The sequence below is a fragment of the Frieseomelitta varia genome, unplaced genomic scaffold (genome assembly GCF_011392965.1).
Source record: "Frieseomelitta varia isolate USP_RPSP 00005682 unplaced genomic scaffold, Fvar_1.2 scaffold_247, whole genome shotgun sequence".
NCBI lineage: Eukaryota > Metazoa > Arthropoda > Insecta > Hymenoptera > Apidae > Frieseomelitta > Frieseomelitta varia.
This window is the reverse complement of record NW_025109976.1, coordinates 1,172,857-1,185,980: the sequence shown is the minus strand read 5'-3', so window position 1 is coordinate 1,185,980 and position 13,124 is coordinate 1,172,857.

Below are 13,124 nucleotides of genomic sequence, written 5' to 3'. Positions count from 1 at the left end.
AATGGGAGAGAAAGCCGCAGATAGAACGGGGCAAAAAGGTTGAACGAGGAGCGAAAAATCCGAAACGAGAAAAGAAACCAGGGTGGAGGACGATGTGCAACAGAGAGAAGTCGAGAAGAACGAAACAAGGTAACAGATAAAGAGAGAGAGAGAGAGAGAGAGAGAGAGAAGGAGATTGAAACAAAGCATCCTCGAGTTATACAGCGTTACGTTCGCGGTTGCGTTCGAGTTTGCATCGGCCGCGCACCCCCGTCGAGCCAATATGCCCCTCGCATTAACGGTTGCCCACCTTCTTGAGTAGTCCCGCGATTATGCTTCGTACACGAGTAAACACATGGCGGGGGAACGAGCCGCATCGCCGATCGGCAACCACCCGTCTAATACGGGAATGGCAATTAAGTCGTTCGATCATAAAATGTCCCTATCGCCTTATGGAGCCCTTTTGTCCTCTGACAGAGACCGAGTCAATTATAAAATCGGCGGATCGATGAACGAGAGGATCCACGTGGAAAGAAGAGAGAAGAATAGATGATAATTGTCGTAAAAAAGCAGAGATCTTAAGATAGATGTAGATAATGTCCGTAAGACATTAGCTTCGAACGAGATGGCTGTCTCGTTTCCCTTGTGGAGAACAAAAGTGAGAAAGGGTGGAGGGGTAGGAGGGGGGGGGGAGAAGTTTCGATTCGGTAACGAGGCAGCGAGAGCAAAGTGAAAGAAAAAGAACGAGCCGGTAAGGCTCGTACCTATCCAAAAACGCCTCGCACAATCTATCACGCGCAAAGAGCGCAGCAAGAAGTGAGGTTAGGAATGTTAATGTGGGCAGCGGGAGCAGGCAGCCAGTGCGCATGCGCCACCCCCCGCGGGGCCAATCACCGCCCGAGAAATGGTAGCTGCGCCCGAAGTCAGCTCGTCGGGCACCATAACCTCGGGAAGATGGAAGAAGAATCTTTAGGGTGGAACTCCAACTTCTCCCTTTTCCTTCTGCTCCTTCGTCTACCTCTTTGTTCAGTCCCCCTCTCTTTCTTTCTCCTCTTTTCCTATCTATCCTGCACTCTCTGTGCTTGCGAACGAAGACATCGTAGACCATGACTTCAAGAAGTTCGAAGAGAAATACATCGAGGGGTAGAAGATAGAGAACACCATCTGGTTCTTCCCTTTCTTTGTTCTCTTACGATTCTATTTTATTGTCTCTTGTCTTTCAGCCGATCGTTTGATACGTAAAAGAAGCTGAACGCACGTAGAAAGACGTAGAAAGAATAAGAGAAACGTCGCAATGAAGTATCTTCCATGTGTCGTTTATTCTGCTCGTTCTTTTTCTTGAATCTTCAATCTTCTATCGTGTTACTCGTGGATGGCGCTTCGTTTGCCAGGAACAAATATACGCGAAAACGTGGAAAGGGAAACGACGAAAAGGAAAGCGGAGAAGGGTCAAGCAAAGAGCAACCGAGCACGCCAAGAAGGAGGTATAGGCTGATTACGTCCGAGGCTCTGTAAATCTTGTTGATGGAAATTGTCCGCGGACCTTCAGTTTGTTCGGCGATTACATCCTGTGGAGAACGCGTTCGCCAGTAGCACCGAGTCTTTCTTCCTCATCTTCCCTGGCTCTCCGTCTCTCTTTCTACACCGCGCTATCTCTGTCCAAGAATCTTCTTTCTTCGCGGACGTTGAGATTAATGAGCGCACCGCTCGGTACTTTTAATTCCAAAGACCGAGTGCAAATAAGTACCGCCATCCGTCTTGCACGCCAATTACTACTAAGCAGTTCTTTCTCTGTCCCCTGCACTCTCTCTCTATCTATCTATCTCTCTCTCGTCTACTTCGAGATAGAGCTCATAGCTTTCACATAGAGCTAGTAGACGATGTATTTAGTAGCGAATCGAAGTAACTGGCCGTTCGATCGAACGATCGAACCTCGTGGATGTTGATGGATTCCTGCACGATTCCTGCAGGCAGTAATGAAGACGCCGTTCGATCGCGTTTCGCCTCCTCGAAACACCAGTTCTTCAGTCGTTCGATTTCTCCCCGAACGTGGTAACGATAAGTGATTGTGACACGACTGAAAAGTTGCCGTCGCGGTAGATATTTCTTGAAGTTTACAATCCTCGGAAGAAGTTCAATCGTCTCGAAGCTTATAGTCTTCGGCCCTTAAATCCTCAATTACGAGAAGCAAAGATGACGGAGACTTTTGTTTCTACTCGAGGAAACTTGGACAGTAACGTCCATGTTGGGATATCTACGACATTAAAGTTACCTTTCGAATGGTCGAGATGACCAAAGATTTTTAAGGATCTGATATATAGAGAGGTACCTGTACGCGATCGCGCGCAGTCAACGTAAAACGGTCAGTGATGCACGCCAATCATCCCGAGACGAAGAAATAACACGTTCCACCCACGTACGGGCCTGAAGAAACTGTCTAAAACTGAACGAGCGCGTTACGGGGGCCATTTGTACAAACCGGGGATCCCAAATTAGAGGAATGTCTGATTTACATCTCGAGATATCTCGGATGAAGCTATAAATAATTTCGGTGGTGGAATGTTAATGTGGCCCTAGGCTTCGAACCGACCGATGGCCCAACGGACCCCCCGCCAAACGCAGACGTCCAGTCGACCTTTAAAGAGATACTACCTATGGCTCTGTTCGTCTCTCTCCGCGATGAGGATAAATGTTTAAACGAGCCTGCGTTTCCTGTGCGGATTCGCTCCGATATTGTTGACGAGTCCTGACGATTTATTGGCCCCTTCGACTGTACACGCCAATAAAGACGAGAACGAGACTCCGAAATCTTTGAAAACCTACCCTTAACTCGCTGAATTTTTAAAAGATAAAACTGAACACCGTCGAATTATTATACGCATTAATCAAAATCGTATCCATACATACGGTACAAACTATGATCCGTATCGTATGCAGCCGTAGAATGGTGATAAAACAATCCCTCGAGTTACACACATTCATCAAGCGCAATCAGAGACAGCAAAACTGAATCGATCGATTCACGAGGAAGGTACACTGTCGAGTAGAGCTTGCGAAGGAGACCCGGTTTCCATTGCCCGACGTAACGGATCGTGCTTCGTTGAAATAGGTAAAGACAGTGGAAGATATATACCTATCGACTGAGACAGAAGCAAAGGAATCGAGAAGGGGGTGGTTGAAGGGGGCCAGAGGGAGGGTCGAGCTGTCAGAGGCAGAGACGTTCGGGGATGGCCCCCATCCTCGTCCTCATTCTCGTCGTCTGTAATCGCGGGGGCGGCAACGTAGTCCTGTCTCCGACAGGATCACATCGCCACCGAGAGCTGCTACTGTACCTACACGTACGTACAACAATGTACGCTTACTCAGACCCTGTCCTATCCTGCCAAGCACCGCGGACTGCCAATCTCGTTCGCCTAACGCAAAATCAACTCAGAAATTGTCCCATTGTATAACGTCCTCGTGCTCTTTACTCTTCGGGGGCGAGATTCCGGAGTAGATGGAGAGTCCAAGGTTGGTCGAGATGTAAGATGTAGGTTGTTTCGAGAAAACAGGAAGGAGGAATGTATGTATTCTTCGTAATATACCTGCTTGATATAGCCATGTACCGAGTAGAATCGGTCATTGGTTGAAAACCACTATTGCTACCGGTGATAGATAATAATTTGAGACGAATAACAATTTCCTTAAAAGCTGTGAAATGTCAATGTAGAATCTAACCAGAGATGAATGGCATTACTCATTGTTTTGTTTTTTCTTTCTCTTGTTTTACCTATGCAAATAATCTCCCCTGAAAATAATTAATATAAAAACAACTCATTTCGTTTGACTCATATCGTAAAAAATAAATTTTTCTAATTGTCTACTAGAAAATTGTAATCTTACATCATGCCCTATTTTACAATTTCACCGTATCCTTCTCATCAAGCAGATATGCAGAGTTTCGCAAAGTTTGAAACTGAAACGGACGAGATTCGAAGCAGTGGTCGCGGTTTGATTCGTTTCTAAGTCAGTGATATCTTGATTCGTTGTTCTCCATGGTAATTAAAGCGTAGATAAGATAGTCAAATTCAAATTCTGTTGAATCTCCCCGGCGAAGTAGTACGTTACACGACGCAGACTTGAAGTATAATGAACGATCGATTGGCTCGATGCTCGATTAATTGCGATCGTACCGCAGAGGTTTCTGGTAGCGATTTTCTCTCCCTCGCAAAACGATACATATCTACACTGTAATTACCGAAACAGAATACGAAGGCCTATCGGTCCTGACGTTAGAAATATCGTCGAAAGTAACTCGATCCGGGATACGAGATAAATAATAATAATAAATCCGCCGCGCGAGTGGACAGTCAGAGAAATGGCCCGTGTCCTAGACGTCAGTAGTAGCTCCAGTCGATTAACCTTGCCTCCTAATACACCAATACTCCGGTTACGTTTCATCTATCAAGCTAGTTGAATTTAGTAGCTGGATACGCCGGCCATAACTCATCGATACGCAAATGGTGCTACCGTGCCATTAGCACCTTTCCACCAATAAATTCAACAAAAACGAGCATCACTCCGATCGGTGTGCCTCTAACGTGCTTTCTATTCCGAAACTCAACCTCGTTGTAACGAGCTACTAGTTTCAGGATTATTCTGTAATTTCCGTGTAATTTGAATACAACGCTCCGATTGCTCAGAGATATATCGTTCGAAGAAAATAATTCGTCGGCATATACAAATTCGAGAAATTAGGGATCCTAGAGCGAGAGTAACACCTCTTCATGGAATGAGATAAGAGTGGTAATTCAGTTGCCCAGAAAAATAGGAAGCATTAGAAAATTTTGCCAGTAACCTAAGATTACAACCGAAGGGAGAGAGAAGCTACGTTACCATCATCGACCCTCGAATCGCTTCATTAAAAACTCAGCTACTTCCTCGACTCCTAATTACTCGATATCGACGGATAATCCTCCAGGGTCTCAGCGAGACCGAAGAATCCCGGCAAAACCGGGATCCGCCACGCGGCGAAAGAAACCGGAGAAGAAGACGACAAGTGGAGGGAAACACGTACAAATCGAAGTCGCCGGATCGTCTCGACGCTGGGTCTCTAGCGTAATTTCGACATCGATCATTGGCGAAACGGGCCAGTGCAAAATCGTCGGCGCTGTAAACGTCCACGCGCACCACGGTAAAAACACCGGCGAAAGGCAGCGGCACACCAAGAGCACGAAATACTTTATTCATTTGTGGGGATCCGCGACGGGGCCTGAACGAGCAATGTTTTAGCGGTAGAGTGTATAGAGATGCCAATAAATATGTCGTCGCCGGCATGCAATATGTATGTCAGCGTCTGCCAATCCGCGGATAAGTCGTGAGGGTCCCAATTCTTCTCCTTTGCGTCTCTCCTCCAGTCTTTCTCTCTCTCCCTCTCTTTCCCTTCTTCCCTATCTTCTTTCCCCGTGTTCTTCCGTTTGGTCCCCGCGGTGGACGACGCGACCGGGCAAAAAAAGGTCCTCAAGTTGCGCGCGCCCGGCCTCATGGACGACGTATTGAGACGAAATGCGCGCCGGCACGACGATGATCGATACCGAGCTTCTCGGAGCGGATCCGGTGGTCGGACATCTAGCAAGGATACCACGGCGTTATCTTGCATCGGTTGACGTATGTCGATCGATTTCGAGGATGTCGGCCAACGCGCATTCCCGTCGCGGAATAAATAGGTACTCGATAGAGCTGAACAGTTCACGATTGAACGGTTGCATTTATACGTGGAATTTGTATTGGCATGTTGGGAGAGCCTCCAGACACGACGTTCATTAACAAACGACGAAATATCTTCGTGAGATACTGAATTTGAGATTACCGAGAATCGCTAATTGCATTCGATCTGCCCGTTATGTCGATTTCCATCAATAGTTGAGCAAGAATTTCTTCCATTCTTCTTTGTTTCCTTTTTTTTGTTAAATTTTGCGAAAACTTACGCGAAACGAGGCAACGAGGAAGTGAGCCGAACGAGAAGGCAGCCGGATAAGAAAGGAGAAAAATAACGTTTAAATAATCGAGGAGAGACAGCGATCGCTTAGCAAGGGAGTTTAAATCCTTTTTGCAGTGTGTTGAGGAGACGAGGCACATCGGGTGGTCGCCGATCGCGACGGATAGACGTCCGAACGGTCGGCAAAACATTCGCCGATCGAACGTATTAACGATCTCATCAATAAAGCTTTCCTCCGCGTCCCAGTGGAACGGTAGAAAAGACGAGGAGAGGTCTTTGCGCGAAAGGGCGGGAGAGTGACGGGGCGAGCAAGAAAAATCGCCAATTTGTTGAATGCGCCAAGCATAATTCTGCGAGAAAAACTTTTGCATCTGCATTTTTCAATATATGCCATCTTGAGGCTTGAGGAGGTCTCGTGTAAATATTCGCTTGCAAGCCGAACAAGTCTCCTTTTCGGCAAAGAACCGCGACGCGGTGTGTACGCATCGCGTGCGTGGTGCGCGTGGGGCCTCGCCACGAACCGCGAGCGTCGAGACTCGTTATTCTCCAAGCTTGTCTCCGAACGAATATCTTGTACCGTGGATATTTATTGCTTTGCACGATATTTACGACGTCACTTTTACGCGAGATCTTTCATAATCTCTCTCTTTCAGAAAGCAGCGTATAACTAGAAACATCGAGTCTGCGAGACGAACAGAGTCTATGCTAGAATGTTTGTTTCATTGCCGAAGAACGCATGGACGAATCGAACGCGGCATAGTTACGAGCCATTACATCCACGAGGAGGATTTGTAATTAATTTAGTTCGTACGGCGAGCAACATCGAATCGGAACGAGTCGGTAAACGATGAAACTGGGCGGGAGAAGGTGGGGGAGGAGGAGAAAAGGCAGACTAGAACTATTTAAGTCTGGAGGAACGAGAGCACGCAGAGAGCAGCTCCTCGAGCCGGTTGCTTAATTGACGCTAGGCAGATGCATACTTGCTTTTACCGTGTTTGTAACCATATCAATTCGACTCCGGCCAGTTACGCAAACAAACCACACGTATTTCGGGATGTTGACTCAGTCAGCCCGAAAAAATACTCGCGAGCAGAAACACGCACGGAACCGTGGCAACACACCTACATGGACGATCCCCGTTTTAAGGATGAGCTGTCTGTTCACTCCCTAATTCACCGACGATATCCCCCTTTTTTCGTACTCTGTGTAATATTGACTCGCCGCCCGATGAATAATAAACTTCTCCCGGTATGTCTTTCAAAATTTACGATCTCCGTCTTTTTCTTTCTGTCTTTTGATCTTTGACGAACGTACTTGTAACGAATATGTCGTTAATAAATTTTTCAATGGACGTTATCTCGCTGTGTTACGTTGGAAAGTGACGAGCAATTGCCGATTCCGCAATTTTTTTTTTTTTTTTTAATTTAACAAGCAACGTTCGATGATAATTTCGATACGAGTGGTTATATATCAGTGCGAACGAGCGGGCGTTCTCGTTCCGTTTCACGTCTCGCACGTGCACGATTCGAGCCTTGATTTCCGGCGGATCGTGTGGCAGAAGCTGTTATAGTAGCGCAATAAACAGAGGGAAAAAGAAAAGGGACGGCACAAAGGAGAAGTGGCCCAGCGTGACCGTATATCACTCACGAGCTCGTAATAATATCTATTCACTTCCGATTGCGCATACATCGTATGCGCATCGTAAACGCTGCGGTATGCGAAAAACGTCAGGGACTGTCTATACACCGGCCCCCTATATTTCTCTTTTATCCTCTTTTCCGGAATCTCAGATTACGAGAGGGCTGTGAGATTTGAAAAAACTAAAGCTGTCGGTGGCCAGAAATACTTTACAAAAATTATTTATACACTGTAATAAATTCCCCAAATTTATAATCGTCTCTTGATAGTTAATCCTACGATTTCTCCATGACAAAAATGTATAATATAATATCTGTAATATTAAATAAAATCAACAAAGCTGAAGATATTCTACAAATCTTTCTCCATCTTCAAATCTTCTTCACGGCTTTTAAGATGTCAAATGTGCACGAAAAAAAAAAAAAAATCTCATAGAAATATTTCGAGATACTCCCGCGTCAGTTTATCCAGCGGATGTTAACTACGCGACGAGAGGGTGAGAAAGGGAGAAACACGATACGGGAGAGCGTATGAAGACTATGATTTACACACTGTTACCGCGTGGTTCCTGCGATACCCTTTGTCCTTGGACGATGAATTCGCGCCTCCACGCTGCTGCGACTACTCGTGGAAAACAGGGGGGAACGAGAAATCGCGTGATTGTTTGCATTATTTACGACGATCCCGCGTACGTCTCGTCTACTCGATGCTTGCCCGATATTATATATTCTCTCGTCGAATTACTCAGACGCGTTTAATAAAATATATACACACGTGCAAATGAAGAGACAGCAAAACATAAAAAAAAATAAAGCTCACATTCAATCGTTGAACTAGGGACAAATTGTTCATTATTTTATACGATTACCAAGGCAATTTATCACCGTGTTGGCTGACGGAGGATCGCCATCGTGATACTTGATACCTACTACTCCGGAATGGACGACCAGCGAGAAATTCCGCGGCCGAGAAACGCGAGTTACAAGTAACAGGTATTCGCATGCTACCACGCTACCTGGATATTTTGATGCCACGTCGCTCTCGCCGATGAAAAGTGGTAAGCTAATGCTCGTTATCGAGCCGGCCGATTCTTAAAGCAAAGGGTTTATTCGAGCAACGCCACGCCGGTGAGAACTACGCAATTACGTGTTGGCCGAACGTTTACCAAGATTCGCATTCGCAGCTGGGGGAATATAAAATACGGCGAATCGTAAAGTTCCGCCGTTTATATTACTTGCCGATGCTCGTGGCGTTCGCGCTGCGCGGGAGGACAGTCTACTTTCGAATTAATCCGTGGTCAACGCCTTCCTCGAACGGCCAATAGTAATGTTATTGTCCACGCGATGTTGCCGACATCGACGATAAACGTGGAAACGACCAAAGAAATCGGGATTCTCTGTCTCCAACGTCACGCGGAAAATTTTTTTCTAGGAAAGTCAACGATCGTTAGAGTGCTTTAAAATTCTATGGAATTTTAATGAAAGGAGATTTTATTTCGTAAGTCGACAAGTTTCGTTGTTATTTATTTCATATATCTTTATCGTATCCCACTAATTTTGCTCGATTAATTTTTTACTCTCTGTTCCTCCTGTATTTGAATCGCATCGACTTCGTCCTCTGTAATTTTTACTGTTACTGTTATAGTAATTGTTACTCCGTAACATTGCACACTCTTGTACCGAACGGAAGAAACAGAAAAATCACGTAGAGAATTTTTCACAGAAACGAATTGAACACGCGCGTAATCGATTGTACTTCCTCCCGCGAGTAATCGAGAAGGTAGCGGTGCACGAAACACGCGACTCGCTGTCCGATAGGCGTTTATGTACGTATATATATATATATATATAGGGCGGAGAAATGGGGAATGAACGTGTCAGAAGCAGCCCCCGGGGTCTAATTATGAGTTTGCACAGAGGGTTGGTTGGTCGACTTGGCTGGGTTACGAAGAACCCCATTGACTCATTGACCGAAATATCTTCATTGAGTGCCACACGTGTATTAATTATTTCATTCGACACACACACACACACACGCTTATAGTTTTTCCACCGTCGAGCAATTTTATCCTCGATAGCTCTTAGTTGGTTTTCCGTGACTTTTGACCAACGACGACTCATTTTTACAAAATGAGTCTTTGCAATAGAAAATATACTACTAATGAAAAGCAAATGGTAGTGATCGTTGTATATTTGCAGTGATTCGGATCACTGTATATTTTGCAGTGTCAGTGAAAAATTGAACTTTAATGATTGATTCGTAATGTCGTAAAAATTATAAGGTGGTAAGGGATGGTGAGGCCAAGTGGTGGAATCGTCGAACGGGACGATTCCATGGGAATTCGAACATCGTTAAGGTTTCATTGCACCGGGCAAATAAACGACGAGAGCACCGGCCGAACGAGAGAAAAGAGAGAAAAGGAAAGAGGGAGGGGTCACGAGTCGACGTAAAGTTCGGCTGGGCAATATCTCGCGGCGTGGCCGGACAAAAAGGGACACAATGCCGAGAGCAGGATCGATTCTCCTCGGTCGAGAGGATCACGGACGGGAGGATGAGGCCGAGAGAGTTACGTAGCGCGGAGAGGAGCGGGCCCACATTGTTGCTGAAACGATGCTCACCGAACAACCTTCGGGAAACAACGAGCCACCGGTCGCGAGCCTAAGAAGCGTAATTAATCACTTTTTGTTGCTTAAAGGAACCACGCAGAAAGAGGCAGTGGGAGAGGATCGTTCGTTGCCGCAAAACGAGATTCCCTGACTGCCTGTCGCGAGAACGCTCGCCGAGAGCTTTGAATTGGAGATCAAGAGAGAAGTACAGTGACATTAACGATCCCGGTGCTCTTCTTTTAATTAATTAAAAGCTACAGTCCCCGTGAGATTGATCGGCCGAACTTCGTTATAACAGAACGAAGAACTTGAAGAATCTTGGATTTAAGAAGACGTAGAGCAACCTGTTTTCAATGTTGAGAAACGTACAAATTTCTCTATCATAGTCTAACTCTTCTCACCCCCAATTTACTGAAATTAACAGCAAGTTATTTTAATTGTCCCTTTGTTTATCGTTGAATTTTTGTTATCTCTATTTGGGACCTGAATTTTCAAAATTTCTCTGCTTCCTAGAGACAGGATAATTCGGAATATATTTGCCGATTAAACGCAAAGCTACGTCGGTACCAATGCGAGACTGACTCTCTCGTGGTCAAATTCGAGGCGCGAAGCACAGTCATAAATCCGAGCACCCTTTCGCAGTTGAGGTGTGCGCATCAAATCTCGGTTCACCCCCCCGAACAACGCAATCAACGAGTACGAGGACGCTCAGAAGTGGCAAATGGAGCAAAGAAGTCTCAAGGGAGCAGTCGCATTAGCGCGACGCGCGTTCCCACGACGACGAAGGAGAGCGAAGGATCTCCGCGATCCGCCAATGTTCCCATTCCTCTCTTTCCTCGTCCTCTCTTCTTGGCCCGGTCTCGGAGCTTTTCGGCTATGATCCGGTAATTACCGACGAAGCTAGAGGTCGTCCGGGTCTGTTAACGTTCGGCGGCTAATGGTATGCAGGAGATGGCTGGGCGAAATAAAAAAGCAGCGACCGCGGACAGAAATCAAGGGAAAAGAAAATAGGCGGACAGCGACAAGGCAGCGGCGGGCCAACGATGGTTAGAAAAAGACGGTGAAAGATCCGAGCGGGTGAACGATGGAGGAAGAGGTTATGCGCGGCGACTATGCACTGGCCACGAAACAGGGCCCCGAAACGACTTTACGGGAATTACACCCGCGAAATCGGGGAGATATGGAGCCGCGAAATGCGATGTGGCCATCCGTCACTCTCGCGGCCCACATGTCCGCGCCTGCCTTCCAAACCGGCTGCCTGACTGCCTGCCTGCCTGGCTGGCTGGCTGGCTTGGTTGTTTCGATCCTCTTCTCTTCGTCCCTGTTCATCGTATCATTCGCTTGCCTTTTCCTGTGCACGCGTGTACAGGTGGTTCTACCGTTGTTGCGCGACTCCACGTGGAAGGGAATCGCGAGGAGAGTCGTCTGATAACTCTGATAACAAACTTATTGGATGCTACGTAGATCGAAGTTTCGAGACGTCGATTCGTACGGAGAAAAAGAATCTGACATGAAGAATTTCCGACAATTCTCATTGCAAAGTAAAGTAGAGAAACAATTGCGATACAAGGCGAAGATTGGTGAGTAACGACGATCGGAACGGGGAGGAAGTGCGCGCGATCGCGCTTAGCGAGCTTTGATTTATGAAGCGATGACGTTTTAAATGAATGTCCCGAGTACGGATCGTAACGCGATCTGGCCACACAGCGCGCGTGTTCCCGCGCGATATCGCGCTGGTAATATCTCTTTTACGCTTTCGTGTACCAAGGCCCGAAATGAATATACATAAAGTCTTTGTCGCTCTAAATTTATACGGTGATAATAAAATTAGTGGTCCGCGATGTCGGAGACGGCGGCAGCGGCGACCGGGGCATCTTTCATGCGCCACAAAAGTGCCCTCCCGTAATAAACGTCCGGCTCGCGGCATGCTTTTGCGTTTGCCAGCAAGATCATAGATACGATTCACGAGAAGCCCTCTTAACGCGCGGAACGTCGACTCGCGCACCACGCTCGCGCGACCGTCACCCACCGTCCAGGTATACAGAATTTCGGTCATGCGCGCCAAAAAGATCACTGCGTTTGAGCGAAAACTCATTAAGACGACCCCCACCGAGAATTCTCCTAGACAAAACTGACGATCCTGATGATCCTGATCCTGGCAGACAGGCTGGAGCCTTCCTTGCCACAGATTCCTGGAAGAGGACTCGTGCAACTCCGCCTACCTGGACAGGTGCGCGCGGTTTCTGGCCTAGGGCAAGAGAAGCGGGCTGGCTTCGGGTGTCAAGAGCGTATCCCTTGAGTTATTGCATTTCTCGAGTTCCACCGAGTTTCTGGACGCCTAATGATTTCTTTCTTTCCTCCTCTCTTTCTGCTTCTTTTCTCTTTCTCCTCTCCTTCTTTTTTTTTCTTTCTGGAAGATCGTCAATGTTTTCTGGGTCCGAACCCGCGTAAAACGTTTCCAGCTGGATCACACCGTGCGAACCGCTTCACCTTTGCACCTTCTGTCCTTTGTCAGACCCTCCACGGCCCGAAAGCGATCCCTATCGTTTCCAGTACACGAATGTATCTTCGAGTCAATCTATGACTTCCAACCAGATAACTTTCTATTATCGTGATCGCCGGTTCGAGGCTACGCTCTTGTCCCGTGCGATCACGAACTCGCGCTGCTATCACTACTCGCGGCCTGTACTTTTCACCCCGATGGCCCCTTACCTCGTCTGGGAAAGTGGAACTTTGAAAATCGTCCCTCAGACAGTTTCACCCGCAGACCACGGACTTGAAAGCAACCTGGCCCCAGCTATCTAAAGCCGCACCATCTGCGAACATGTTCTCGTCGTTCAATTATTCGCCGTTGGATTTGGATAATGAAACGAGATATTAAAAAGCGATTGAAGAAGAAAAAAAAGAAACGGAGAATAGAAAAG